The 27,535-nt window shown below is 37.9% G+C and overlaps 1 protein-coding gene and 1 non-coding gene across 2 annotated transcripts in view; one reads left to right on the top strand and one right to left on the bottom strand.

The window, feature by feature from the left end:
* LOC141587301 (SPX domain-containing membrane protein At4g22990-like) overlaps positions 1-27,535 on the top strand; it is a 189,991-nt gene that overhangs the window by 139,654 nt on the left and 22,802 nt on the right. The window lies entirely within an intron of this gene.
* Positions 4,809-4,915, bottom strand: LOC141589274 (small nucleolar RNA R71). Its single transcript, XR_012520221.1, has one exon. It is a non-coding gene; the product is annotated as a small nucleolar RNA R71 (small nucleolar RNA).

The raw sequence follows: 27,535 nt of genomic DNA on the forward strand, positions 1-27,535 counted from the left end.
TGTAAATCTGTCTTTTATTTATTGTTATTTACTTTTTGTAATCATCTTGTATGATTTATGTCGAAAGTACTTCTAAAACCGATTTGTAAAACCATGTTAAAAACCCTTTTTACGGATTATCAGAGGGCAGACGTCGAGAAAGGACGCAGCAACTGCTGCGCCTCTTCGAAGGGATGCAACACCTGCTGCGCCTCTTCGTGAGGCTGTCGCAGTTCCTGCTTCCTTTCTTCTTCCTTCGTCTCTTGTTAGTTTCGTCTCTTTGTTTTCTTTCGTCATTGTTGCTCTTGTTTCGCTCACGTAATAATTTCACATGTTGTTAATCACTGTTAGTATATAATTCATCGTTAAATCCCGACTTAAATCCCTTATAACCAATGTTTGTGGGTTTTCGTCATTAAAGTCAATCCGGGTTGTAGAAATTCGATTCGTTCATATCGAGTTTCTGGAATTCGATCTTTGGTATATTCTCATCTGTTTATTCGTCATTAGTTCTTCATTAATTCGTCATATGTTTAACCTAATTAGTTAACCATGTCACTAATCAATCTTTTATCCATGTAATTAATTCGTTTACATTCGTCTCATCCACGTTTTATCGTTTTTATGACTCATTCACATGTAATTAATGTATTAAATCACTTTCATCCGAGTCCAATATCGTAATCAATCCTTAAATTCACCCACGAATACTAACGATTTACTTCAGGCTTCACAGCCAGAACTCACCCTTGGAACAGACGCAGCAACTGCTGCGCCTCTTCCAGAGGGCGCAGCTCTGGTGCGCCTGTTCCAGGTTGATTTCTGTCTCTGAACTTCCGTTCTGCCTTGACCTAGTTTTATTAGCTTACGTATTTAATCTACTACTAATCGTATTATCATTAATAATCTGTTCGTTTATTCCTTTAATCTTCTTTCTCAAATCATCCGTTTTAAAGGTATTTTCGACATAAATCAATTAATCCAATGTAATTATTGTAATTTTCTATTATTGTATTATTTATCGCATTTGTATGATTTATTTACATGCTCTCACATGCAATTAACATTAAATCCCAATTCGACATCAATTGTATGCTAAAACTACATGTTTCACCGACTTAGATAATTCTCACATGTTAGGATTAATCTAATGGATGTTGCATTGCATGCATATAATCGACAATATACCAAGTATAGACGATTTTCCTTAATCATTAGTAGTGGCCGCTATCGAGGCGGGCGGGATTAGGTGTTCGATCAAAAGAGCTTCCTAATACGTACCCTCACCCCTTACTCCAGATCTCTGTGAACATCCGTGTTCATTGGCATCCACGTGAGTCATTCTAAACATAGAATGCTAAGGGTAACGAATTCTTGGTGTTCATGTCACTACTTTGTGTCTTGACATGGCACGAGGTATTCGAACGGTTTCCGATTTTCCACAATAAATTGGTGGCGACTCCACAAATGCAAACGCTTGTTTCCCAAGCGCCCCTGTGGCCCGTGTCCATAGTTTGGCGACTCCGCTGGGGATAATACACTTACGTGTAGCCAAAAGGGTGAAACTTGAACAAGGTTAGGGAATAGTTTGTACAAGACAATTGTCGGTTTTCATAACTCGGTCTTCCTAGGCCCAACCCAACCTATTCGACCAATCGTCCCATCTAAACGCTCCTAATTCTTATTTGGGCCTAAGGATGAATAGCGATTGACGTCATCCATACCATGGTAATTACTCTTGTTTGTATCAAGGACTTTCAGTACTTGAGGAAATGGACTAGGAATCGGCCTTACTCTTGTTTGGTACGAGCCTCTCCAAAGACTTCGGATTTGATTGTTCGGTATGGCAATCCACCCTTTAAACCCAAACCCTTTTAAATGCACTCAACATCCCGTTATAATGCCTCTATAAATGTTTGTACCTTACGTGATCACCATTTCTAAACGAAACCATGACGATTTTTGTAAAATCAAAATCCCTTAAAAATGTAAATTTCGAAAAAAAGCCAATGATTAGCGCAAAACCGAGTCGAAACTCTGTCCATTTGTCGAGTCAAAATTCCGGGCTCAAGCCCATTTCAAAATCTCACTTCGAGTCCACTCCTACAACTACATTATGGTTGACTAGGACACACATTTCCAAACTTTGTCATCTTTTTCAAAGCTCACTGGCACAAGTGGCACACTCCCACTTCTCGAGTCAAAACATTTCTTTCTTAGTAAGTGTGCTAGAATGGTCGATCGTGTTTTGATTCATCATCGATCTCTTATCCAGTTTCCAAGATGCCTGAAACAAGCAACGTAAACTTCAATCAACTCCATGATGGTAATGATCAAATCCTAACCGTGCTAGCTCGTCTCCAAGTCACTCAAGACCAAGTGTATGATCGCCTTGACACCATTGAGGGCCAAATTTATACCGTAGAAACGAGGATGCCTCCTCGGGAAAGTGAAGTAGATGATGGCTTTGTGAACAACTTCGGGGAAAAAGACCCTCCCATAGGAATGACTGCAGCTGAAAAACGACTCCAATATTTAGAGGAACAATTGATGTATCTCAAAGGGGATGACATTTATAGGGAAAATAACCGTAAGTATGAGGCCGTGAGTTCCAAGTTGCCAACTGATATGTTCATTTTATATATACTTTTACCCCTCATTTTAGCTCGGTTTCTATTGATTATCATACTTTAATTAGTATACTTTTGAGCTAATTTTGTGTTCTAAGTGTATTGTTGTGTTTGTTACGGTTTTGTAGGAATCTAAGCATTTAGAGGCTTTTTCCTATGATTTTGTACACCAAGTTCACTAAGCTAAACAAGGCCAAACATTGGACTAAGCATGGAGCATTGGATTGGGTGTTTGCATGAAGAATTGTTGGATTGAAATGAGAATTACAAATGTTGCCAACAATCAAAGTCAAGCCCAACTTCAAGGTCCTTATTAAGGTCAAGCTTAGGATACCATGAAAGCTTAGGATGCCAAGAAGAGCTTAGGATGCTAGGAATTGAGCACTACCGAAAGAAGCATAGAGATCCCTCACGCAATCAAGCACAAACTAAGTGGAGGGACGGTGGAACACACGGCCCCGATCGGGGCCACCCAACCCCGATCGGGGTTGCATGATCCGTGGTTGCTTTTGTCTTTCCTCCTCTCCTATAAATAGGAGAGGTATTCCTAAGTTCTAATCATCCAATTTTTACATCTCATTCTTAGTTCTTCATAGCCTTAAGCATTATATTTCTTTCAATAGTTTTCATATTAGTTTACAAATTAGTTAATCTTGTAGTTGTTAAACATTTGGTTATTATATATTCAAGCATTTGGTTTCCAAGTAAGTTCTATCAAGCTACTACTTTGGTAATCTTTCTCTTATTTACATTTTGTATTTTGTTTATGAGTTTAGTATATGTCTTTTACATTTCATCATTAGTATACAATTACCACTTTAGTTATAATTCCTACAATATGCCTTATAATCTAAATATCATTTGCATTTCTTTTACAAATATGAGTAGCTAAATCCTCTAGTCTAAAGGCTAGGGGAGCCATGCAAAATCAAACATATAACATGATTAAATAAAGTTCATAATAATATTGATCATATTGCTTCTATCACATGCTTGTGCCACAATGTTTAATCATTGTTTAGGGCCCTATTCAATTGATTAAGTTTGTTCATTCGTTCTAAAGTCGAGAGGCACGGAATTGAATTAGACTAAGCATGTGTGGTAGGACGACCTAGTCATGGACGAGAGTTTCTCTAGGACCCGGTCTATGGTTGATACTAATGCCGTAAGGTGGGTATCTTTAAGCCTAAGCAATTGACAAAATTATTAGTATCAAGTTTATCATGTTTATATGTTTACCTTTGCATGAGTGACCCGAATCCTTTAGACTACCTTTTATCATATTATTTACACTGCATTTTCATTAATCATCAAACAAACAAATCAAATCCAAATCGTAACCGACCTTGATAAAAATCTACTCATAACAATTCATGAAGTAATTCCCGTTTCCTTGTGTTCGACCCCTATTACTACATTTAATTGTGTCTAGGGAAATTATCTTTGCATAGGTACGCGATAAAGCCTATCAAATTTTGGCGCCGTTGCCGGGGAAACGGTTTCATTGCTTATTGAATTGACGATTTTTATCTTGTTTTTCTTTGTCTTGAGGAACACTTGTTCCTTAAGACCGTTACTCATCACTTCTCTAGAAATAGTTGTCTTATGCCCAGGTCCTCTCGAAGTGGAGAATTACTTTCACCGGATTCCGATCCCGAGAAAACATTTAGGAGAAGACGACGTTTTTGGAAGGAAGTAAAAGAAGCCGCTTCTCCCATACAAATTGAAAGTGCTAGAAAGTCTTATTTAGACGATCTAGAGGTTCTTGAAGGGGAGGAGGTTTCTTGTTCATCAACTCCACCACCACCACCATCTACTACCAAAAAGATGGTGAAACTTTCCGATCACTCAAAGCCCACTGCGGCCATGCTTCCGGCCGGTATCACCACCACTCAAATTACCGCGCCGCAATTCGAGATCAAGCCGGCTTTCATTAGCCTTGTGGAGAGAAAGCAATTTGGAGGAAGTCCTTTGGAGTATCCCAATTTGCATGTGCAAAACTTTTGTGACTATTGCTCCATGATCCGTCAAACGGGCGTCACCCAAGACCAAATAAGGGAAATACTTTTCCCTTTCTCTTTGAAGGACAAGGCCAAGCTTTGGATCAATAGCCTTGACCGCACCACCTTGGAAATCACCAATTGGGAGACCTTGGCTCTCGCTTTTTATCAAAAGTTTTTTCCACCAGAGAAAACTCAAACTTTGAGGAGCCAAATCACCGGATTCCGTCAACAAGCTCTTGAGAGCTTATATGAAGCTTGGGAGAGGTACAAGGAGCTTCAAAGGCAATGCCCACATCATGGGCTAGATGAATGGTTTCTTGCAATAACATTCTACAATGGATGTTGTGCCGAGTCCCGAAGGATTCTTGATTCCGCCAACAATGGGCGGTTTGATCAAATTGACACCGATCTTGCTCATTCCACGATCGAATCTATGGCGGTCCATGATGCCCAATATGTCAATTCCCGAGTTGTGCCACCTAAAGGTAAAGAAGAATCCTCCAACAACTCCGTCTTGCTAGCTCAAATTGCTTTGCTCCAACAACAATTGGCGGAGAGGGATGCTAGAGATTCCATTCAACAAGTCAATGCCATGTCCTCAACAAACCAAATCGTTGTGTGTGAAGGTTGCGGAAGTGCGGGTCATTATGCCGCTCATTGCCGAACCCCCATTGAAGAGGTAAATGCTTTTCAAGCTTTTCGACAAAGTTCATATCCACCGGGTACATTTTCCAACGCTTACAACCCGAATTCAAAATTCCATCCGAACTTGTCTTACACTAGCAATAATGTGCTAAACCCTCAACCCCCACCACAACAAAATGCCTATGCTCCTCAACAACAAAAGTATATCCCTCCACCGGGTTATCAAAATCAACAAAGGCCCCCACAAAATAATTACCAACAAAATCCACCGCAAAATAGCCAACAAAACAATCAAGGAGGTGGTAAGCTTGAGGGCATGATAATCCAAATGCAAAAGGAGTTGTTGGCTCAAATTCAAAAGAATGATCAAGCTCATAGTGCCGCGGTCAAGATGTTGGAACAACAAGTGGCTCAATTAGCCGCCTCTAGCTCTCAAAGGAAGAACGGTCAACTACCTCCCCAAGGTGAGCAACCACATGAAACCGCTAATTCTATTTCCTTGAGAAGTGGTTCAAGCTATGATGGGCCATCCATGACTTTGGATGATGAGGTGGTTGTTAAAAAGGCTAAGCTTGGGGGAAATGACAAAGGGAAGGCTAGTGAAGAGCCTATTGTTAAAGATCGTGTGCCATTTCCTCATCGATTATTGATGCTAAAGAGGAAGAGCAAGCTTGATGCCAAAGATGTTGGGTCTCCAATGCAAAAAGAAAGTGATGAGGTGGTTATTGAAGAAATCTCTCCTAATGCTAAGGAGAGTGATGTCGTTTCAAACAAGGTGAGTGCTCCCAAAGAGATAGTGAATGATGTGGAGGATGCTCCTCCAAAAGAAGTTGTTCAAATGTCATTTCCCCACCGTCTAGCAAAGCACAAGGAGGAAGGTAAGTTTGCTAAATTTTTGGAAGTTTGTAAGAATTTGCAAGTCACCATCCCGTTTATGGAATTGATTACCCAAGTCCCTTCTTACGCAAAGTTTATGAAGGAAATCCTCTCAAAGAAGAGATCCCTCAATGTGGTTGAGACCATTGCTTTCACCGAAGAGTGTAGTGCACTCTTACAAAACAAGTCTCCCCCGAAACTTAAGGACCCCGGTAGCTATTCTATTCCTTGCACTATAGGCAAATATACCATTGATAAGGCCCTTTGTGACCTAGGTGCTAGTGTAAGCGTCATGCCCTATTCCCTTTGTGAAAAACTTAACATGAGTGCTTTAAAATGCACAAGTATTACATTGCAAATGGCGGACCGTTCTTTAAAGCGACCTCTAGGTGTCTTAGAAGATGTTCCCGTCAAAGTTGGCAAGTTTTTCATACCCGTTGACTTCCTCATACTTGATATGGCCGAGGACCCACAAACCCCAATTATATTGGGTAGGCCATTTTTACGCACCGCGGGTGCGTTAATTGATGTGAAAAATGGGAGGTTGACGTTGGAAGTGGGTGATGACCGGGTTTCCTTTAGCAAAAACAACACCATTAGAAGCCCAATGTTACAAGAGTCTTGTTATTTATTTAGCACTGTGGACTCTTCTTATGCCTCTACTATGCTTGGATCCTCACTAATGGATCCGTTGGAGGACGATGTGGGTGTTGTTTGCCTTGTAGGAGATGATGCTAAGGACGCTATTGCTAAAAGTGGAAAAAGGAAGAAAGGGAAATTTTATTTGAAGAATTTCAAATGGTTGAGAAATGCAAAGATAGCTATGAAATGGAGCTTGGTTGGTGGCAAGCTCAGTGACAAAACTTGAATCAAATAGCTTCTTACGTCGTGCGGGACGTTAAACCAGCGCTTCTTGGGAGGCAACCCAAGCTTTTATTGCTTTTATTTATTTTTATTTTTTTCATTTTGCTGCAATTTATTGTTTTTTTCGTAGATTAGAAATAAAATACTCGATTTGCAAATCAAGTAAGTTTTTAATTGCTTTGCATTTTAGTTTAGATCTCGCATCCCATTAAACATAACCTCTAGTCCTTCCTGTTTTGTGCTTTGAGCCATTTTTATGGTTTGATTGGGTGATTTGGATAGTTGGCACATTGAGGACAATGTTATGTTTAGCTTGGGGGGGATTGCATTTGCATATAGTATATATTGCATGCATTTGCATATAGTGTAGTTGCATGTAGTGTAGAAATTTTTAAAATTTTGAGAGAAATTTTTGCTTTATGCTTGCTTATAGCCTACTTTCCTCTTTGCTTATCCAATTAATAGCTTGTTGCTAATGATTTATTCTATAATGATGGGATATTAGCTACATGGGGATGTCTTGACATAGTAGGCGGGAGATAAAGAATGAATCGAATGGGCTTGGTCTTGACTTTTGGCAAGCTACAAAATGGTAAGGTAGAGCCTCTTTTTGACCGATGCATCCATATCCGGTCTCTCTTAGGTGAGTGTAGGTCTCCTTATGATATGTGTTTTATCAAAACGCACAAGTATGGTTCTCATGTCATCTCTTGGTAAGCATTCATTCATCTGTTATAGCATTTTGGAGAATTTTCCTTTCACAAACAATTTTCCCTAGCTACATTATAAATTGCATACCCTTGTTGAGCTAGTAGCTTTGTTTGTCCTTGTTCGGGTGCTCAATTGGGATTTATTTCAAAGTTTGGACAATCATGTGAGCTTGGTCTTAATGCTCAAGAAAGAAAAGAAGAAAAAGTGATGATGAATTGAATTGAAAAAAAATCAAGAAGAAAAAGAAATGAATAAGCATGAAAGAAAATGAAAAAAAGAGATGAATAAATTGAAAAAGAAAAAAAAGGAAAAAGAGAAGAAGAAGTTGATGTGAGAAATTCTCATGCAATATTCATATATTTTGGAGGATTTTCTCATGGTTTGCATTGCAAAATTGGGTTAGAAATAGGATTGAGCACCTTTACAATTTGGTAGTTGCTAGCTTGACTTAGCTCCACATTACCATAATTCATTTGTTCCCCCTTCTTACCCATTACATTATTGCCTTCTTCCTACCCATTTGGCTTCTTTATCATGCTTACATATGATTATCCTTGCTTACTAGTTTTGACATGTTTACCATATTAGATTGCGGACACATTGTTATAAGTTGAGGATAGTTGAGTGTTCACTCACAAAAATTGTCCTTTCACATAAAAAGAGTTGAGTGCCCCGTGAGAGTCCAAAAGTCGAAAGATCATGCAAGAGCTCAAAGGTTCATTCAAAGTTTTCTATGCTACGCCGTCGTGTAAATCTCATCCATGTCTTGCTCTATTCCTTGCCCATGTTGTTTCGGGTTTTTAAATCGTTATGCTTAGCTTGTTTAGGATATAGCATTTGATGGATTTGGTTTCTTGCTTGAGGACAAGCAAGGGTTTAGCTTGGGGGAGTTTGATATGTTCATTTTATATATACTTTTACCCCTCATTTTAGCTCGGTTTCTATTGATTATCATACTTTAATTAGTATACTTTTGAGCTAATTTTGTGTTCTAGGTGTATTGTTGTGTTTGTTACGGTTTTGTAGGAATCTAAGCATTTAGAGGCTTTTTCCTATGATTTTGTACACCAAGTTCACTAAGCTAAACAAGGCCAAACATTGGACTAAGCATGGAGCATTGGATTGGGTGTTTGCATGAAGAATTGTTGGATTGAAATGAGAATTACAAATGTTGCCAACAATCAAAGTCAAGCCCAACTTCAAGGTCCTTATTAAGGTCAAGCTTAGGATACCATGAAAGCTTAGGATGCCAAGAAGAGCTTAGGATGCTAGGAATTGAGCACTACCGAAAGAAGCATAGAGATCCCTCACGCAATCAAGCACAAACTAAGTGGAGGGACGGTGGAACACACGGCCCCGATCGGGGCCACCCAACCCCGATCGGGGTTGCATGATCCGTGGTTGCTTTTGTCTTTCCTCCTCTCCTATAAATAGGAGAGGTATTCCTAAGTTCTAATCATCCAATTTTTACATCTCATTCTTAGTTCTTCATAGCCTTAAGCATTATATTTCTTTCAATAGTTTTCATATTAGTTTACAAATTAGTTAATCTTGTAGTTGTTAAACATTTGGTTATTATATATTCAAGCATTTGGTTTCCAAGTAAGTTCTATCAAGCTACTACTTTGGTAATCTTTCTCTTATTTACATTTTGTATTTTGTTTATGAGTTTAGTATATGTCTTTTACATTTCATCATTAGTATACAATTACCACTTTAGTTATAATTCCTACAATATGCCTTATAATCTAAATATCATTTGCATTTCTTTTACAAATATGAGTAGCTAAATCCTCTAGTCTAAAGGCTAGGGGAGCCATGCAAAATCAAACATATAACATGATTAAATAAAGTTCATAATAATATTGATCATATTGCTTCTATCACATGCTTGTGCCACAATGTTTAATCATTGTTTAGGGCCCTATTCAATTGATTAAGTTTGTTCATTCGTTCTAAAGTCGAGAGGCACGGAATTGAATTAGACTAAGCATGTGTGGTAGGACGACCTAGTCATGGACGAGAGTTTCTCTAGGACCCGGTCTATGGTTGATACTAATGCCGTAAGGTGGGTATCTTTAAGCCTAAGCAATTGACAAAATTATTAGTATCAAGTTTATCATGTTTATATGTTTACCTTTGCATGAGTGACCCGAATCCTTTAGACTACCTTTTATCATATTATTTACACTGCATTTTCATTAATCATCAAACAAACAAATCAAATCCAAATCGTAACCGACCTTGATAAAAATCTACTCATAACAATTCATGAAGTAATTCCCGTTTCCTTGTGTTCGACCCCTATTACTACATTTAATTGTGTCTAGGGAAATTATCTTTGCATAGGTACGCGATAAAGCCTATCACCAACCAACTTCAACATGACGGATATCCCTAGATTCAAGGGGCATGAAAACCCTTTGAATCACATCCGTGCTTTCAAGGACTATATGTCTATCAAAGGCATCAAACCCGAGATGTTCTTAAGGATCTTTCTTTCATCTCTTGACACCATCCCAAAGCAATGGTTCTAATCTCTAGAACATAAGAAGATCGCTACTTGGGAAGATGCCGCGATCGATTATGCTAAGCAATATTCAGATAACGCTGAGATCCAAGTTAACATGCGCACTTTAGAGGTTCTTACCCAAAATGACAAAGAAGGTTTTACCGACTTCCTTGGTAGGTGGAGGAAGACTAGTACCCAACTAGTTGAACGCCCAGATGAAGCTACCCTTGTGAAGAAGTTCGTGGACAACCTAAAACTCATCTATGCGAGTCATTTAAGGTACCAAAACATCAAAACTTTCAAAGATTTAACCGTACTAGGAACAAGGATCGAAGATGACATCCGTAAAGGGCTCTTGTCCAAAACGGTAGGCCGAGGATATCAAGGCTCAACAAGTCGTTCTTACGGCTCCACTAGCAAGACCGATGAAGTTAACCTCCTCGAGCCATCCAAGAAGAGTACCCCACCAAGGAAATTTACAAATCTTGGGGACACTTACTAAAATGCTCTAAAAAGGTTGATGAAACAAGGCAAACTCCAACCTATAGGCCCTACACCCGAATCAGAAAAGAAATCCAAGTTCTGGGACGAGAATTCATACTGCGAATATCATAGGGGTAAGGGACATGACACAAAAAAATGCTACAAATTGAAAAATGTGCTCCAAGACATGATTGAGGATGGTCGACTACCAATACCGCCGGGAGGTAAGTCCAACAACACTCAGAATCCTCTTGGAATTCTAGTGATCACAAGTGAAGAATCTACCTTAGATTGTTCACACCTCATTTCTCCAGTCGAAGATGAGATCCACGCGATCGAGAATGAAGGGTTCTTCTCTATCATTTCCCCTACCATTACCGACTTCATCGTATGGGCAAGGAGTGTGGATAGGCAAGTTTCGGAATTGGAAAATGTGGTGACAACTTTACATGACCCCAATGCAACACCTAAAGAACATGCGCCACTAATTTTCTCCCAAAATGCTAATATACAAGAAGTAGTCGCCGTGGTTGATAAATTAATCGACCAAATTGCACAATTAGAGGACGAGATCATGAGAATAAAGAAACTAGCTACAATCAATGGGGTATGGGCCGATAATGATGAGGACGAGTATCTCATTGAACACTCCCTAGTCAAGGAAATAGCCCAAAATGGTGAAAACTAAGACGTGGACCACCTAACTCGTTCGGGGCGTCCATACCAAAGTACTACTCAAAATTGTCCAACCAACGTTATCACACCAAATGATAATGAAGATGACTCTACTGATCATTTGCTAAAGCAATTACAGAAGACAAAGGTTGATCTTTCAGTCTGGCAACTAGTAGCAAGCTCATTCCCACATTGCCAAGCTTTACTGCAATCTTTGGCCAAACTAAACGTAGCACATAACTCCACACCCGGCGATGTAGTCAACTTGGTCTTCCAAGAATCACCGAAGCTAAGTAATCCTTTTTTATTACTTTATCAGATGCAGATTTGCCGCCCTTTGGCGCTAGTCACAACTTGGCTCTTTACATCACTGCCGTTTGCTTTAAGAAGAATGTGCCAATGACCTTAGTAGATGATGGCTCCGCAGTCAACGTCATACCCTTGAAAACAGCATACAAACTAGGCATGAAAGAGTCAGATTGGACCCCTACCAATCAAGGTGTTCGCGCATATGAAGGTACACGACGAAAGGTAGTAGGACTCGTTAACCTAACCATAGCCACAGGGCCAATTGAGCGAAAGGTTAACTTCCAAATAGTGGACATTGAAGCTTCATTCACCATACTTCTGGAAAGACCTTAGATTCACGCTTCCAAAGTGGTAACATCCACCCTTCACCAAAAGATCAAAATTCCACTAAATGGCAAAGTAGTGACGATCACTTCGTCACCCATCAAAGCAATAATCGAAAAGAAGTCAAATAATCAAGTCCTTGCGGATCCAGTGTATGAACTTGGGGGCTTTCAAAGCATAAGTGTCATAGAAAGTGAGTTGGCACCCCTATACTACGATCCCTACTCCAACTTGGTGGTCAACCACATACTCAAATCCCAGGGATACTTCCCGGGAATGCCTTTGAACCCTGCCCGAAGAAACGCCTTCGCACCCTACAAGGAAGGCAACTCAAAAAGAATACCACTTGGACTAGGATACAAACCCACTAAAGAGGAAGTTCTCAAGATGCTCACTCAAGTTCGAAGCCGTAAGCACGTAGGAGTCCAAATGCGACAATATCTCCCTACCCTAAATGGATACTTCATTAGGGAAGGAAGTCAAGAACTCTTTCACGGGTTTCCCGAACCTTGGCACTACCTAGGAAGGAAGCTGGCCGGAATCGAGATCTTTCACGATTGCTACTTCTTTCCTCCAGAAACGGTTCCTACCGTCAAGGCTCGTCAAGCACTTTGCTTAGACGAACAAGCTGTTAGTCTACTATTTGGAGAAGATCGATTTGTTAGAGCCGCGCAGGATGAGATCATTACCATTATACTTCAAGACGATCACTTCAACCCTTCCGCGTTAATCACAGAAACAAACGCGAACCAGCAGAAAGGATGGAGAAATCAATCAAGTGGACCAACAATCAAGGAAGACTCTTCAAGCTCACAACTGGAGAAGGAGAGATGTTCAAGGGAGAACCAGGAGACGATGAATTCGAGTCAGAGTCAGAGTCGGAGTCTAGAGAAGTTGCTAGGGAGTCTCCTCCTGTCGTCATCCCCATTCCCTTTTTTTCTCCTAGCTTAGCCTCAAATAATAACGGTAGTTCGGGAAATGTCCCAACAAATGTCCCTTTACCGCCACTGACCACAGATCAGATGGCTTCTTTGTTTCAACTTTTCTCAAACTTTAATATGAATAAATCAGGTTCTGCTTACTCTTTGTGTTATCTTGAATGCAATTCTGTTTACGATGACACTGAGGATGACCCAGACTCAATTGAGATACCTCTGTACATAGCCAAGGAAATACTACAAGAGGGGGAAGGGGGACCAGTAATAGAGAACACTGAACCCATCAATGTAGGAACCGAACTAGAACCCCAAGAACTTAGGATAGGGACTACCTTGAGCTCTGCCAAAAAGGACAATTTTATAGACCTCCTAAACGAATTCAAAGACGTTTTTGCTTGGTCCTACTAAGACATGCTAGGGATCGACAAGGATATTGCCGAACATAGAATCCCAATTAAGCCAGGTTTCAAGCCCGTGAAACAGAAGCTTCGTCGAATGAGGACAGAATGGGCTCTCAAGATTAAGTAAGAAGTCGATAAGCAATTCAAAGCCGGGTTCATCAAAGTTTCCGAGTACTCTGACTGGGTAGCTAACATAGTACCCGTACCCAAAAAAGATGGGAGAATCCGTTTGTGTGTTTATTTTAGAGACTTAAACAAAGCAAGTCCTAAAGATGACTTTCCTCTACCACATATCGACATATTGGTGGACAATACCGCAGATCACGCGTTACTATCCTTCATGGATGGGTACGCAGGTTATAACCAAATCAAGATGGCCATGGAAGACATGCATAAGACTGCCTTTGTCACTTAATGGGGAACCTATTGCTACACGGTCATGCCGTTTGGGTTAATCAACGCCGGAGCTACATATCAACGCACCGCAACTACACTCCTACATGACATGATGCATAAAGAAGTTGAGGTATACATAGACGACATGATTGTCAAGTCCAAGGATAGAGAGGGGCATACTGCGAACCTTCGCAAATTCTTCTCAAGGCTACGAAAATACAACATGAGGCTCAATCCTCAGAAGTGCGCATTCGGAGTAACATCTGGCAAACTCCTGGGATACGTCGTTAGCCAACGAGGTATATAAATAGACCCTTCCAAGATCAAAGCTCTGATCGAACTGCCACAACCTCAAATAGAAAAAGAAGTCAGGGGATTCCTGGGAAAAGTGCAATATATAAGTCGATTCATATCGAAACTAACCATGATCTGTGAACCTATCTTCAAAAAGCTCAAGAAAACAGATCACACCATGTGGGATGACGACTGTCAAAAGGCATTCGACCGAATCAAGGAGATATTAGCTAAACCACCAGTGCTCATGCCACCTCAACGAGATCAACCTCTTGGTTTATATCTCACAGTAACCGAAACAACCATGGGGGCCATGCTAGCTCAAACCGTAGGAAAGGAAGAAAGGGCTATCTACTACCTTAGTAAGAAGTTCCTGGAATACGAGTGCAAATATTCACAACTCGAAAAGACATGCCTCGCTCTTGTGTGGGCAACGAAGAAGCTACGTTATTACATGCTTAGCTACTCCATCAAAATATACTCCAAAATGGACCCTGTCAAATACCTCTTCGAGAAACCCATCCTCAACGGACGCCTAGCAAGATGGACCTTGATGCTCTCAGAGTTCGATCTCAAATACGTGCCTCTGAAAGTTATAAAAGGGCGCGCCGTTGCCGAATTCCTTGCAGAAAATCCCATCAATGATGCACAAACAATAGATACTTGGTCATATCCAGACGAGGATATACTCCAAACCGATGTAGACTCCTGGGACCTTACTTTGATGGAGCATCAAACTTAAGAGGATTTGGAATAGGAGTGTTGCTCATTTCTCCTGAAGGCAAGCATACACCAATCTCTGTCAAACTCGACTTCAAGGTGACAAATAATGCTGCAGAATACGAAGCTTGTCTCATTGGACTACAAGCGGCAGTGAGCTTAGGCATTAAAAACCTCCGAGTGCATGGGGATTCGTCCCTGATCATCAATCAAGTTACGGGATCTTGGAAAATCCGAAGCAAAAGCTTAGCACCTTATCAAGCCAGAATAGACCAAGTTGCCCAATTCTTTGATCACGTGACCTATCTAAACATACCTCGAGAAAAAAATCAATTTGCAGATGCTCTTGCAAAACTTGCATCTTTGATTAATATGCCAGATGACATGGTGGAAATGCCTTTATGCATCGAACGACGATCAGAGCCAGCTTACGTCCACCAAATTACCGATGAAGAAGAAATCACAGAGGAACCTTGGTTCCAAGCAATCCTAAATTTCAAGATCAACGGTACCTATCCACCGGATATGGACGAGAGGGGACAACGTGCTATACGCCTACTAGCTTCACAATATGTTCTCATGCAAAGAGAGATATACAAAAGAACACCTCTGGGTGTAATTCTACGTTGCCTTGATCATTCACAGGCACGAAAAGTGATGGAAGAAGTTCATGATGGAGAATGCGGTCTTCACATGAGTGGGCCCATGATGGCAAAGAAAATCACACGTTTGGGGTATTATTGGACTACAATGGAATCCGATTGCATCAAATACGTAAGACATTGCCACAAATGCCAAATCTTCGGGAATGTACAGCATGTTCCTCCTTCATTGCTCTATACGATGACATCTCCTTGGCCATTTTCTGCCTGGGGAATTGATATAATCGGGAATATAAGTCCAGCCGGAACTGGAGGTCACTATTTCATCCTAGTGGCAATTGACTATTTCACCAAATGGATTGAAGCGGCTTCCTACACTAGTCTCACGGCTAAAAATGTAGCAAAGTTCATACAAAACAACATCATCTGTCGATACGGTTGCCCACATGAGATCATTAGTGATAATGGATCACATTTCCAAGCTGAAATTGAGCAATTGCTAGCCAAGTACAAAATTAGGCATCACCACTCTTCGCCATATAGACCACAAACTAATGGCGCGGTAGAGGCGACAAATAAGAACGTTGTCACAATTCTCAAGAAAATGATTGACAACTATAGAGATTGGCCGAGCAAGATACTGTTGGAAATCCAGATCTCTTAACTAACATATTCTTATATGTTCTAAATTTATTTAGTCATAAAATAAAATCTAGATCTTATGCATGCAAACTAAAACAAAATAGAAAGAAGAAATAATCATTCTTACATTGATTATTTCGGTTTTATGGGCACAAGTGAGTTCACCTACTCACTTGTTCTTGAGCTTCCAAATATTGGATGAACAAGGTTCAAATTAGAACCTCTCCCAAAAGCATATACCCAAGATAACCCCTTAATAGATTAATATTATTAGATCTAGAATAATAATAATCTTACTAAAATTGACCCAATATGGTTTTTGTGCTCTTGAATTTTCGGCCAAGAGGAGAGGAATTTTGTAGTAATTTTATCTCTCTAAAAAACATTTGTTTTAGATGTGTTGAATGAATAATACACACTAGTTTGCATGTAGTGTTAGAGTGAAAAAATTAAGCAAAAACGTTTGCTCTTTTCTCTTGGCAAAACCGGAAAAGGGGAAGGGAGAAGACCCAATGCATGCTCTCCTTTTCTTCCCAAGAGAAGGCAATGCATGCAAGGCTAGATGTAGGCATTATAATTGTGTTTTCCACTTACAAATAATCAACACAATTCTATCCTAATACTCCCTCTATTTCGGTATACACACATAAAATGGATGAGTCCATTTTATTTGTGTTTTTGTCAATATGTCACATGTGACACATTTCATGACATCTTATTTATAAAATGTATTTTTAACCATTAAAAATCAACATATTAACAAAATATATCACTTATAAAAATTAACATAGTAATTCACAATTACTTGTACCAAAATGGTTTACCAATTTATAAATCATAACATCTTGCATTTATAATAAATTATTCATTCTGTTTCAATTGTTTCCGAAAACAATAATTTCATCTAAGTAATAAAACAATTCGATTACTTAGACCGTATCTTATTATAATCAAATATAATAAGACACGTAAATATTACTTCCAAAATCGTCCGTCAATTTTAAGTAATTTAATTAACTCGTATCGTCATACGATCAATTAAATAATCAATTAAGAGTATTACCCTTTAGGTATGACCTAAGGGGATCAACTGATCACCACCGTCCCACGACAGTAATGTCAAACTCTAGTCAGCCAATCATTACCGATATGTGTGGACCAGTTGACTGTAAAATATTACATCCCACATGTATTCCTAAAATGAGATTTAAACATGTGATCAATATGATCGACAATTGTGATCGCATTATTGTCGGAGGACACATATTCCAACAATCTCCCACTTGTCCTCGACAAGTGTGCGTCACCAATTCTCTTGTCCTATTACTATCTCCCACTCAATGCAAGGTGTCTTTCAGGTCGTACTTGTAAGTAATCATATCGAGAGTGGTTTCCTCGATCTGGAGAATAACTGATGGACCGGAATTATCCACCATGGATACCTTCCGAGCGTGGCCACGCATTTCTAGTTCATTACTCCCCTAGTGGCCCTGAGATATTGTTTTAACCCTGACAAGGGGATGGACAATTCCTATCGCACTCATTCCCTTCGACTAGCCACAGCCATCATAACCCAAAATATGGCCATTTGACCCCATTTACGAAGGTCGTAGTAACACAAATCAAAGTTAATCTGAAACTGTGCCATCTTAGGCGAACAGTCTTTAGTCAAAAGAATCGACTCATTAGAATACTATAGTAGCTCTCGCCACGACCAGGCTATATAAATTTGTCAGAACTCTATAAGCGGTCACTGCCCGACAAAGTGTTCCTAACAGTCTGCCTATGTGATCGACTAGTCATCTCACATGAATCTATGGCACTTGAACTTGCCATCAATCGCATCACACTCTAGTCACTTCGAGACGCCACCTCATACAAGTGACTATGGGCGAATACAATGTTAATCCGTGTTCACTTTAACGGAGTTCATTGTTGTCTCTACAACCCTTTTGGATGTAACATAGTATAATAAAAGAGTTTTAAAGTAAAACTCGAACGACAAATGCGATTATCACATAAGAATAGTCAATGCCTGATTACTATTTCATGTTCTATAATCTAATTTGATCTTGTATGTAGTTGTTCATTTCAATTCAATTGAAATGACATGACTCATCATGTTTAGCCTTTAAGAAGGCTTTGGTTAGTAGGTTTTATCAACTTCTTGTACCTTACTAAACCTTACTACATACTCGTTTTCCTTTGTAATGTATACATTTGCATTACAAAACTTTCTGAGTACGTGTCGAGATTCAATCAAGACATAGGTCCTCTAGCCTAAGAATAGCTCCCACAATTTTTTCACAGTGTGCGGGACTCATCCTCTTGCACATTTCATGATTGCAAGTGTACTCAATTTCCGTTATAAATATCTCTCATTGTTCTTTATTGCCTGGAACGATTCTAGAAAATCTACTTCTTAATTAACATAGCCACAATGGTATCTTAACCATCCTAATGTGTTTTGATTATGGTTTTGTCAGAAACCATGCGCAATCTCAATTGTCAATTGTCACTTGTGTAACTCCCTTACACAAAATTGTATCAAAAACACTTTGCTTTACTTCCTTAATGCTTCTACAAGCACTTAAGGGTAATCTTTATGGCTTACTTGGTAAAGATTACTTAAATTCGATTTTAAAACAATTCATCATACTCGAAGCATATGAAGTGTTATACATCATTTCCTATTTAATTGATTCAGCAGCGGAAGCAAATGGAATCAATCAAATATGTTCAATTTAATTGAACTAGTCATGAATCTTATCAACATAAGACTTCTTATTGACGCTAATATCATGTGGATTTATCTACATAAATCTAGATATTAAAGATGTATTATATTACTCCAAGAGTCTTAAATCATTCGCAATGATCAATATGTTATCCACATATAAGACTAATTAAAATTACCGTAACTCCCACTAAACTCCATGTATAGACACAACTTCTCGACTTATCGAGAAAAGTTTTATAACATGATCAAAACATTGATTCCAACTCATTGATATCCTACTTAAGATCCTCTCTTAAGTTTCACATTATCTTAGGATTGTAAGAATCTATAAAACTCATGACATGTATTGAATACATTCCTTCTATTGAAGAAGTGGGTTTTAGATTCACTTGTTGTATGCATATCCTCATAATGAAACACAATCCCTAAGAAGATCCAAATAGACTTAAGCATTTCAATTAGTGCAAAACCCTTTGCAACCAATCTTGCTTTGAAATATCTCTTTATTAGTGCAAAACCCTTTGTCACTAATCAAGCCTTTTAATTTCGGATTTTCATGGCTCTAAGCCTTGTATTGAGTTGTGACTTAAACACTCTCATGTAAGTCATATGTTCATTACTTTCCAGAAGTAATCAACTTGAGTCAAACAATTTCTTTGTAAGTTCTTTACTTTCTTAAAAGTAAAATGAATTCATCATCTTTAACAAGTGACGAATTTAACCTCTTAGGTTTTAAAGAAACAACATCTTACACAAAACGTCTTATGTAGTCAAAAGACCAGTTTCTTGCGACATAACATTCTCTGTGGCATTCTTTGTGGCTCTTGAATAATTTCTCCCACTCTGTCTTCTAGAAATAAACTTGTATTTTAGAAAGACAGCTTCATGAGCCGCAAACCCGTCGTACTCGTGATAATTTAAAAGGGAAAAAGAGCATTTGTTTCTTGGGTAAGCTTACAAACATGGTACATATCTCATATGAATCGTTTAGATTTAGTGGAAAAATAATTTAGACAAAATGATAAAATCCTCAAAAGAATCAAGTAACTCAAAGTAACTTGATTGAAGTTCAAACCATATCGAATAGCGTTTGATTTCTTATCCAATCACACATTATTCCATAATGCGTGCTAAGAGAGATTAACTTGTGATACTATATCACATTTCCTTTGGCTTATATCAATGTCTTCACTTTGATAACCCTTATCACGACTAAATCGTGATTCCTTGAACTCTTTGATCATCTTCAAAGATTTCTCTATTTACCTTATTAAGTGAACACATTAGCATCAACTTAAATCGTTGGTAAAAGAAAATGATCAACCTATTATGGATCAATGATTTACAACCTCGATCTCCTTTTCAACCAAAAGGCACGAGACATCTTGTTTTGAATACAAGATATGCATATACCATTAACAATCTAATGGTATCAAGAGTACTCGATAACTCTTTGCGTTCATCATTCCAAAATTTAAGGTTTAATCTTGGGTTACCAATTTGAATCTTACATCATCTACATGATATATCATTCTAGTTTGGTTCAGAATATAATCACCTTGATAATGGGCTAGCCATACATCAAATCGTGGTGTATAGGGTCCCAAAAGTGAAAACCTCTTTTGTATCTTAACAAGTTTATATTCTTATTTAGAGTTTATGCACTTAATAGTCACAATTAAGTACAGCTTTAAATCCAAAAACTAGATTGAGTACACAATTACTCTATCTCTCGACATTATTGTTGCTAGTCGTCATATTCTAATCATCTTATGTGTCGAATACAATGATGAAAACCTCCACTGGTTTCTAATATTGACGAAGTGGTACTAGCAAAATTTATGTTTAATCAAATAAACATTTAAAGAAGAAGGTCCCATTAGATGTCCCACAACTAACTTGTTGATTCTTCAATAATTTGGGGTAGTTTCCTTTCTTGTGTCCAACATTTAAGACAATGGAAACTTTATCGGTCGGGATTGATAGGTTTAGTATCGCTATTCTCAACAACTTTACTTTTAACATTACCTTGCATCAATCCCATTATTATCTTTACTTCTTGAACCTCGTCCTCATCTTAACGGTTTAAGAGAATGCCCCCACTCATTTCAATGAGTCTTTGCTTTGAGAAGCAAAATTGAATTCATGAAGATTACTTTTCATTTGTTCGTTTTAGTCTTAAAACTTTCATTGAAGTGGTTGCGTTATTTTGGTCAATTACGAATTCTTGACAAAACTAATTACCAAAATAATTTATCGCTTCAAGATACTTAATTCAATTAAGTATATGAATAACAATCCATTGCAAGTAGATGTGTTAGTCAAGAATCAAAAACCTGTTTGATCATGAATAACTTTTATCTATACTCTTTATAAGAGATCCTTAGCAATGGTTCATTTGAGGTTTTAGAAGCAAATTCATATTTGTCTTTAGTTACGATGTTTTAATGGAGATTTGAATCAAAAATCGAAATGATATCGTATATGAATTGTGGTAAAGAAATAGAACAATATGATAACGGAATAATGAAAAACAAAACATTCATCGTTATAATAATACTTGTAAATAACAAGTAAAGCATTTACATAGTGACCTCTACCCAACTATGATAAATGATTCCAAGATCCAAATCATATTAACTTGGGCACGGTGTGGCCGATGAAACCCTTATCAATATAACTCGGTGGATTAACTCTTTAATCGATTCTACTTTTAGAACTCTTGGTCGATAAAATTACATTAACATTTATCTTTAGCCCAAAACACATTCAACAAAGGCACGGTGTGGCCGATAAAACCCTTATCGAAAAACTTTTGTTGAGTTCAATCCAAATTTCGAATAAATGTGTCCATGATCCAAACCCACATTAACCTGGGCACGGTGTGGCCGATAAAACCCTCATCAACATGAATTTGGTGGATAGACATTTATCACCCACTTCCCCTACGTAACAAGGTTTGTACCCCGGTGTGGCCGAGTGCACTCCCTCACGAAATAGGTTTTCATGGTTTCTACTATTTGGTAAGGCTAAGTCTCAATTGTTTATTTTAGCGAGAGGTCATGTCAATTTATTATCTATCACGTTTTAAGTGAACTAAAGCGGTGAACTACGATAATTATAATTGACACGGTCAATATACTCGATTAAAAGATGATGCATGTTTTAGTTATGGCGATTTAGCGATGCATGCGACATATAAATAAAATGTAAAGCATAAATTAAATCCTAGTATGGCCTTCCTAAAATAGAAAATCTAATTAACTATTACATATTCAGAAACCAACTCCATTGGTCCCTAGAACTTCGGTTTTGGCACGCATCTCGAGGTAACACCGTCTTTATGTATCGTCTTCCTTGAGTGACACTGTCTTCAAGGAACTCCGGAATAAATAAATTACATAACAAATTACATAATTTCCTATTATACATTTGTAACTAAAATAAAATAAATCTATTAAATTACAAAACGGTGATACGAGATCACAATAAATTACAACCGAATCGATATTCCCATACATTTCGGGTAATACCAATTAAAAACTAAGGCCATACTAAGTAAATTACATAATTCAAAAATTACATAAAATAAAATTATGACAATCATAAATAAAATGCAGCATTATAGTATGTATGAACATGCCCAATTTTATGCTAAATCGCCTTTAAGGAGCAAATATCGTATATTTAACGGTTTTTACGGATTTGCGTGATTCAACCTTTTATAATCACGATAATTACATAAATTCATATTTATGCACAAGTTAATTACCCTAACCTCTTAGGACTCAAAATTAGTCTCCACTAACTATTTGACCATAATTAACTTATATTACTTAAAATTGTTCATTAATGGACTCAAAATTACAATAAAAATGCTATAAACTTCAAATAAATCACAAAAATTTCAAATAAATTTGAAATTTGAAATTTAAACTCATGAACATTCTGGAAAAATACCATGACACTCATAATTTTCAAAAACTTAGGTTAAAAATTTCGAAAGTTATCGGGAAAAACAATGTTGCGGTTAATCGGATTTATCAATAAAAATCATAAAAACATGAAAAAAATTATATTCATCAACGTTTCAATTTTAGATCTTAAAAAGATAATAAAATGCAACATGTGACGTTTTTCCTTAGTCATGAAGTCTGTTTTAACAATTTTTCACTAATTAAGTCACTATTTATGCTATTTTTCATCAAAAATCCATAAATCATGCATGAAGACTTCATTATAGCCAATTATTTTACACACATCTTGTAACATTTCATGTGACAACATACTAAATTTCTATAACCATATTCAAAATATTTCTCATATTAACCTATTTTTCATCTAAATTCGATTTTTAACATGAAAAATCCATATTTCGAGCATAAAAACTCAAACAATTCTGAAAATTTCCAGATCATCTAAAAATAATATATGTGAAAACATATCCAAAAACCACTGGAAAATTCGAAGTTTAGCTAATTTTCGTCCAAAAATGACATTTTTATCATAAAAATCACATTTTAATGCCAATATTATATAAAATGAACAATAAAATCCATAAATTAAACCAAAATATCCTAAAACATTTTAGGACCAGAAACTTTAACATGCATAATAAATTTCATGATATTTCATAATAAACACAAATTTATAAGTATTGTTTGTTAATCATATAACTCGGAAAAACAATAACCGATTTGCATGCAAACAACCTTGTGCTCTTGATACCGCTTGTTGGAAATCTAGATCTCTTAACTAACATATTCTTATATGTTCTAAATTTATTTAGTCATAAAATAAATTCTAGATCTTATGCATGCAAACTAAAATAAAATAGAAAGAAGAAATAATCATTCTTACATTGATTAATTCGGTTTTATGGGCACAAGTGAGTTCACCTACTCACTTGTTCTTGAGCTTCCAAATATTGGATGAACAAGGTTCAAATTAGAACCTCTCCCAAAAGCATATACCCAAGATAACCCCTTAATAGATTAATATTATTAGATCTAGAATAATAATAATCTTACTAAAAATTGACCCAATATGGTTTTTGTGCTCTTGAATTTTCGGCCAAGAGGAGAGGAATTTTGTAGTAATTTTATCTCTCTAAAAAACATTTGTTTTAGATGTGTTGATTGAATAATACACACTAGTTTGCATGTAGTGTTAGAGTGAAAAAATTAAGCAAAAACTTTTGCTCTTTTCTCTTGGCAAAACCGGAAATGGGGAAGGGAGAAGACCCAATGCATGCTCTCCTTTTCTTCCCAAGAGAAGGCAATGCATGCAAGGCTAGATGTAGGCATTATAATTGTGTTTTCCACTTACAAATAATCAACACAATTCGATCCTAATACTCCCTCTATTTCGGTATACACACATAAAATGGATGAGTCCATTCTATTTGTGTTTTTGTCAATATGTCACATGTGACACATTTCATGACATCTTATTTATAAAATGTATTTTTAACCATTAAAAATCAACATATTAACAAAATATGTCACTTATAAAAATTAACATAGTAATTCACAATTACTTGTACCAAAATGGTTTACCAATTTATAAATCACAACATCTTGCATTTATAATAAATTATTCATTCTGTTTCAATTGTTTCCGTAAACAATAATTTTATCTAAGTAATAAAACAATTCAATTACTTAGACCGTATCTTATTATAATAAAATATAATAAGACACGTAAATATTACATCCAAAATCGTCCGTCAATTTTATGTAATTTAATTAACTCGTATCGTCATACGATCAATTAAATAATCAATTAAGCGTATTACCCTTTAGGTATGACCTAAGGGGATCAACTGATCACCACCGTCCCACGACAGTAATGTCAAACTCTAGTCAGCCAATCATTACCGATATGTGTGGACCAGTTGACTGTAAAATATTACATCCCAATGTATTCTTAAAATGAGATTTAAACATGTGATCAATATGATCGACAATTGTGATCGCATTATTGTCGGAGGACACATATTCCAACAGATACCCTTTGCTTAATGGGGATACCGTACATATGTTAGGACGCCCACTGGAGCCACCCCTTTCTATTTAACCTACGGCATGGAAGCTGTACAGCCAGTCGAGTTAGAAATACCATCATTGCGCATCTTACTCGAAAGTCAAATCCCAGAAGCCGATTGGAAGAGGGATAGATATGAAGAACTCATCCTCCTGGATGAACGTAGGCTACGCGCATTACATAATGTACAAACATATCAAGAACGTATCAAACGAGCCTTCAACAAAAGGGTTAAGCCAAGGAACATCAAGGAAGGAGACTTAGTACTCAAGTCAATTAGAGCTCTTTTACCTGTCGACCCACGAGGAAAATTCAAACCTAATTGGGCTGGGCCATTTCTAGTCAAGTCCATACTTCCGGGGGGTGCGGTTAGAATCACAAACCTAGATGGAAATGAATTTGCCAACCCAACAAACCTTGACCAACTAAAGCGGTATTATGCCTAGAATAGGGACAAAAACGCGCCTCGCGTAACCTCATGTGTCGCTCTTGTGACACTAAATAAACGGCCCTTGTCCAAGCTGAAATAAGCTAATGTCACCATGCTCTTGCATTTTGACAATCTGTCATCCTCATATCATTAAATAAACTAAATTGCAACTTAAGAGTAAGTAAGAAGCTCATGCTTAATTTCTAAGTTCGTTACAAGCTCTTGCTTAGAACAATTATTCTTTTACATTTACTCGAACTACGCGCAAGGGTTTGATTTCATTTTTTAATGAATACGTAGGCAATCCATCGCGGGATACAACCCATTAATTTTAAAATTTAAATAGAAGGACATTTGCAGTTGCATTTGGAATTCGACAAGAATAATAAATAGAAAATCACAACGGTTTCATAACCATTTAACCTCCTTTATTTCATTCATTTTCTAGTAATAATAATAGTACGTTACATAATAATGCTAAAGATAAACAAAAAAAAAAATGGGCTAGGATTCTAAAAACCCCACCTTCTTATTACAATAATAATAATAAATAATAATAAAGATCTGGGCTATTCCTCCATTTTCCTTTTGCCCTTGTCACTTTTGTCATATTTCTTGTCCCGACCTCGAGCCGGACGCTCTTGCGCTACTTCAGACCTAATCACCAACGGTCTTTCTCGAGGTCTAGCCTTCCCATTCTTGTCAATCACTTTGTCCGCGGCAGGAGAGATCTTCGGTTTCTTCGAAAGATGAACAACTCGAAACCCGGCTTCTTCCTCTCCCTCAGTCAGATGCTTCTCTTTCTCCTTTTCCACCTCGCGAACCTTGTAGTCAACGGGTTCACGCTTCCTCAATCTCTCACGCTCCTCCGGAGTAGTAGCTTTCCTCCACCGCAGATAGGAGTCCGACACCCATAAGGCACTAACAGAAGAGTTCAAGAACCATGCGTTTCTTTGAGCCCATTTAATGGCCCACTCCCTTCGACTCTCAGTAGTAAGCGCCACGGCAGTCTGCGGGACCGTGTCAAGCTTCGGGATTGTGCCTTGGTCCAACTGTCTCATCAGCCTCTCCGGGAAGATGCATACCATGAATTCCAAGCCAGGAATGCGCACAGATCGGGTAGGATCCAAGGAAGATACTCCAGTGACGGATTTGAGATGCCACCATGGTACGATCCATCTAATCAAGGGGCCATCATCACTCTTCAATTTGTTTTCCCGATAGTTGCAGACTCGAGTGAAGTCCACCATGTAGAGCCTAGTCCTCATAACAACTGAGCGAGCATGATAGGCAGGAGCATTAACTGGGGGCTCGATCAATCGAAGACGCTCCATAAGCCAAACCTACCAAAAAGCAGGTGTTACAAAAAAGAAAAAAAAAAGAAAAAAAAAACGAAAAAAGAAAAAAAAAAAACGAAAACACGAAAAAAAAGAAAAAAAGAAGAAAAGAAATTCTTTAATTCTTTTACCTGCAAGATAATGGGACTTCCCAAATAAGGTAGGTCACGATTGGTTTTCCTGTTATCCAAACCCAATAGGATCTCTCCTAAACATAAACAGGCTGGGCTCCTACGCAGTTCCATTTGCTCAATCAAGCTCAAAAGACGGGGATCACCTCTCATGTCCTCATCAACATGCCCTTGAAGGACATATACATGTAACAAGCAAAATCCGAATCCCCTTCGCCAAGCAACATAAGAGATGGTGGGGTCGGCCTTGTTAATGAATCGGTCAATAAAATCCAACATTCGCACTCCTTTCGAGGTCACTAGACGGTCCACCTCAATTCTTGTCAACCCAAGCAAGTCTCTAAACTTGTTCTTATACCCTTGTGAAGTAGAAGGAATAGCAGGCAAGTGTTCTGGGTCCCACCCACCAATCGCAGCAATTTCTTCAGGAAATGGGCAAATGTCACCTCCAGGGAAAGTAAAAACGTGATAATTTGGGTCCCAATAATCAAGACAAGCATCTAGGAATGGTTTGACCACCTTGATAAGCTTCAAACTCAACAACGATCCAAGATTATAAGCACCCATGTCATACTTCTCCACACTAGAGAACTCATTGGTCCATTCTTTTAGACGAATTTCTAAAGTATTCATGATGAATGATTATTTTGAGAGTTTTATGTGATAAGACGAAGGAAGAGACGGAAGAATTGTGTAAATAAAACCTCTATCGACGTCTCTATTTATACTAAAAGCTGTTTCCTAAAATCCGCCAGGACGGATACACCGGGGAACAGGCGCAGCACCTGCTGCGCCTCTTCGAAGGGACACAGCTCCTGCTGCGCCTCTTCCTCAGCAACGTCTCTGTG

Source organism: Silene latifolia, chromosome 6 (genome assembly GCF_048544455.1).
Source record: "Silene latifolia isolate original U9 population chromosome 6, ASM4854445v1, whole genome shotgun sequence".
NCBI lineage: Eukaryota > Viridiplantae > Streptophyta > Magnoliopsida > Caryophyllales > Caryophyllaceae > Silene > Silene latifolia.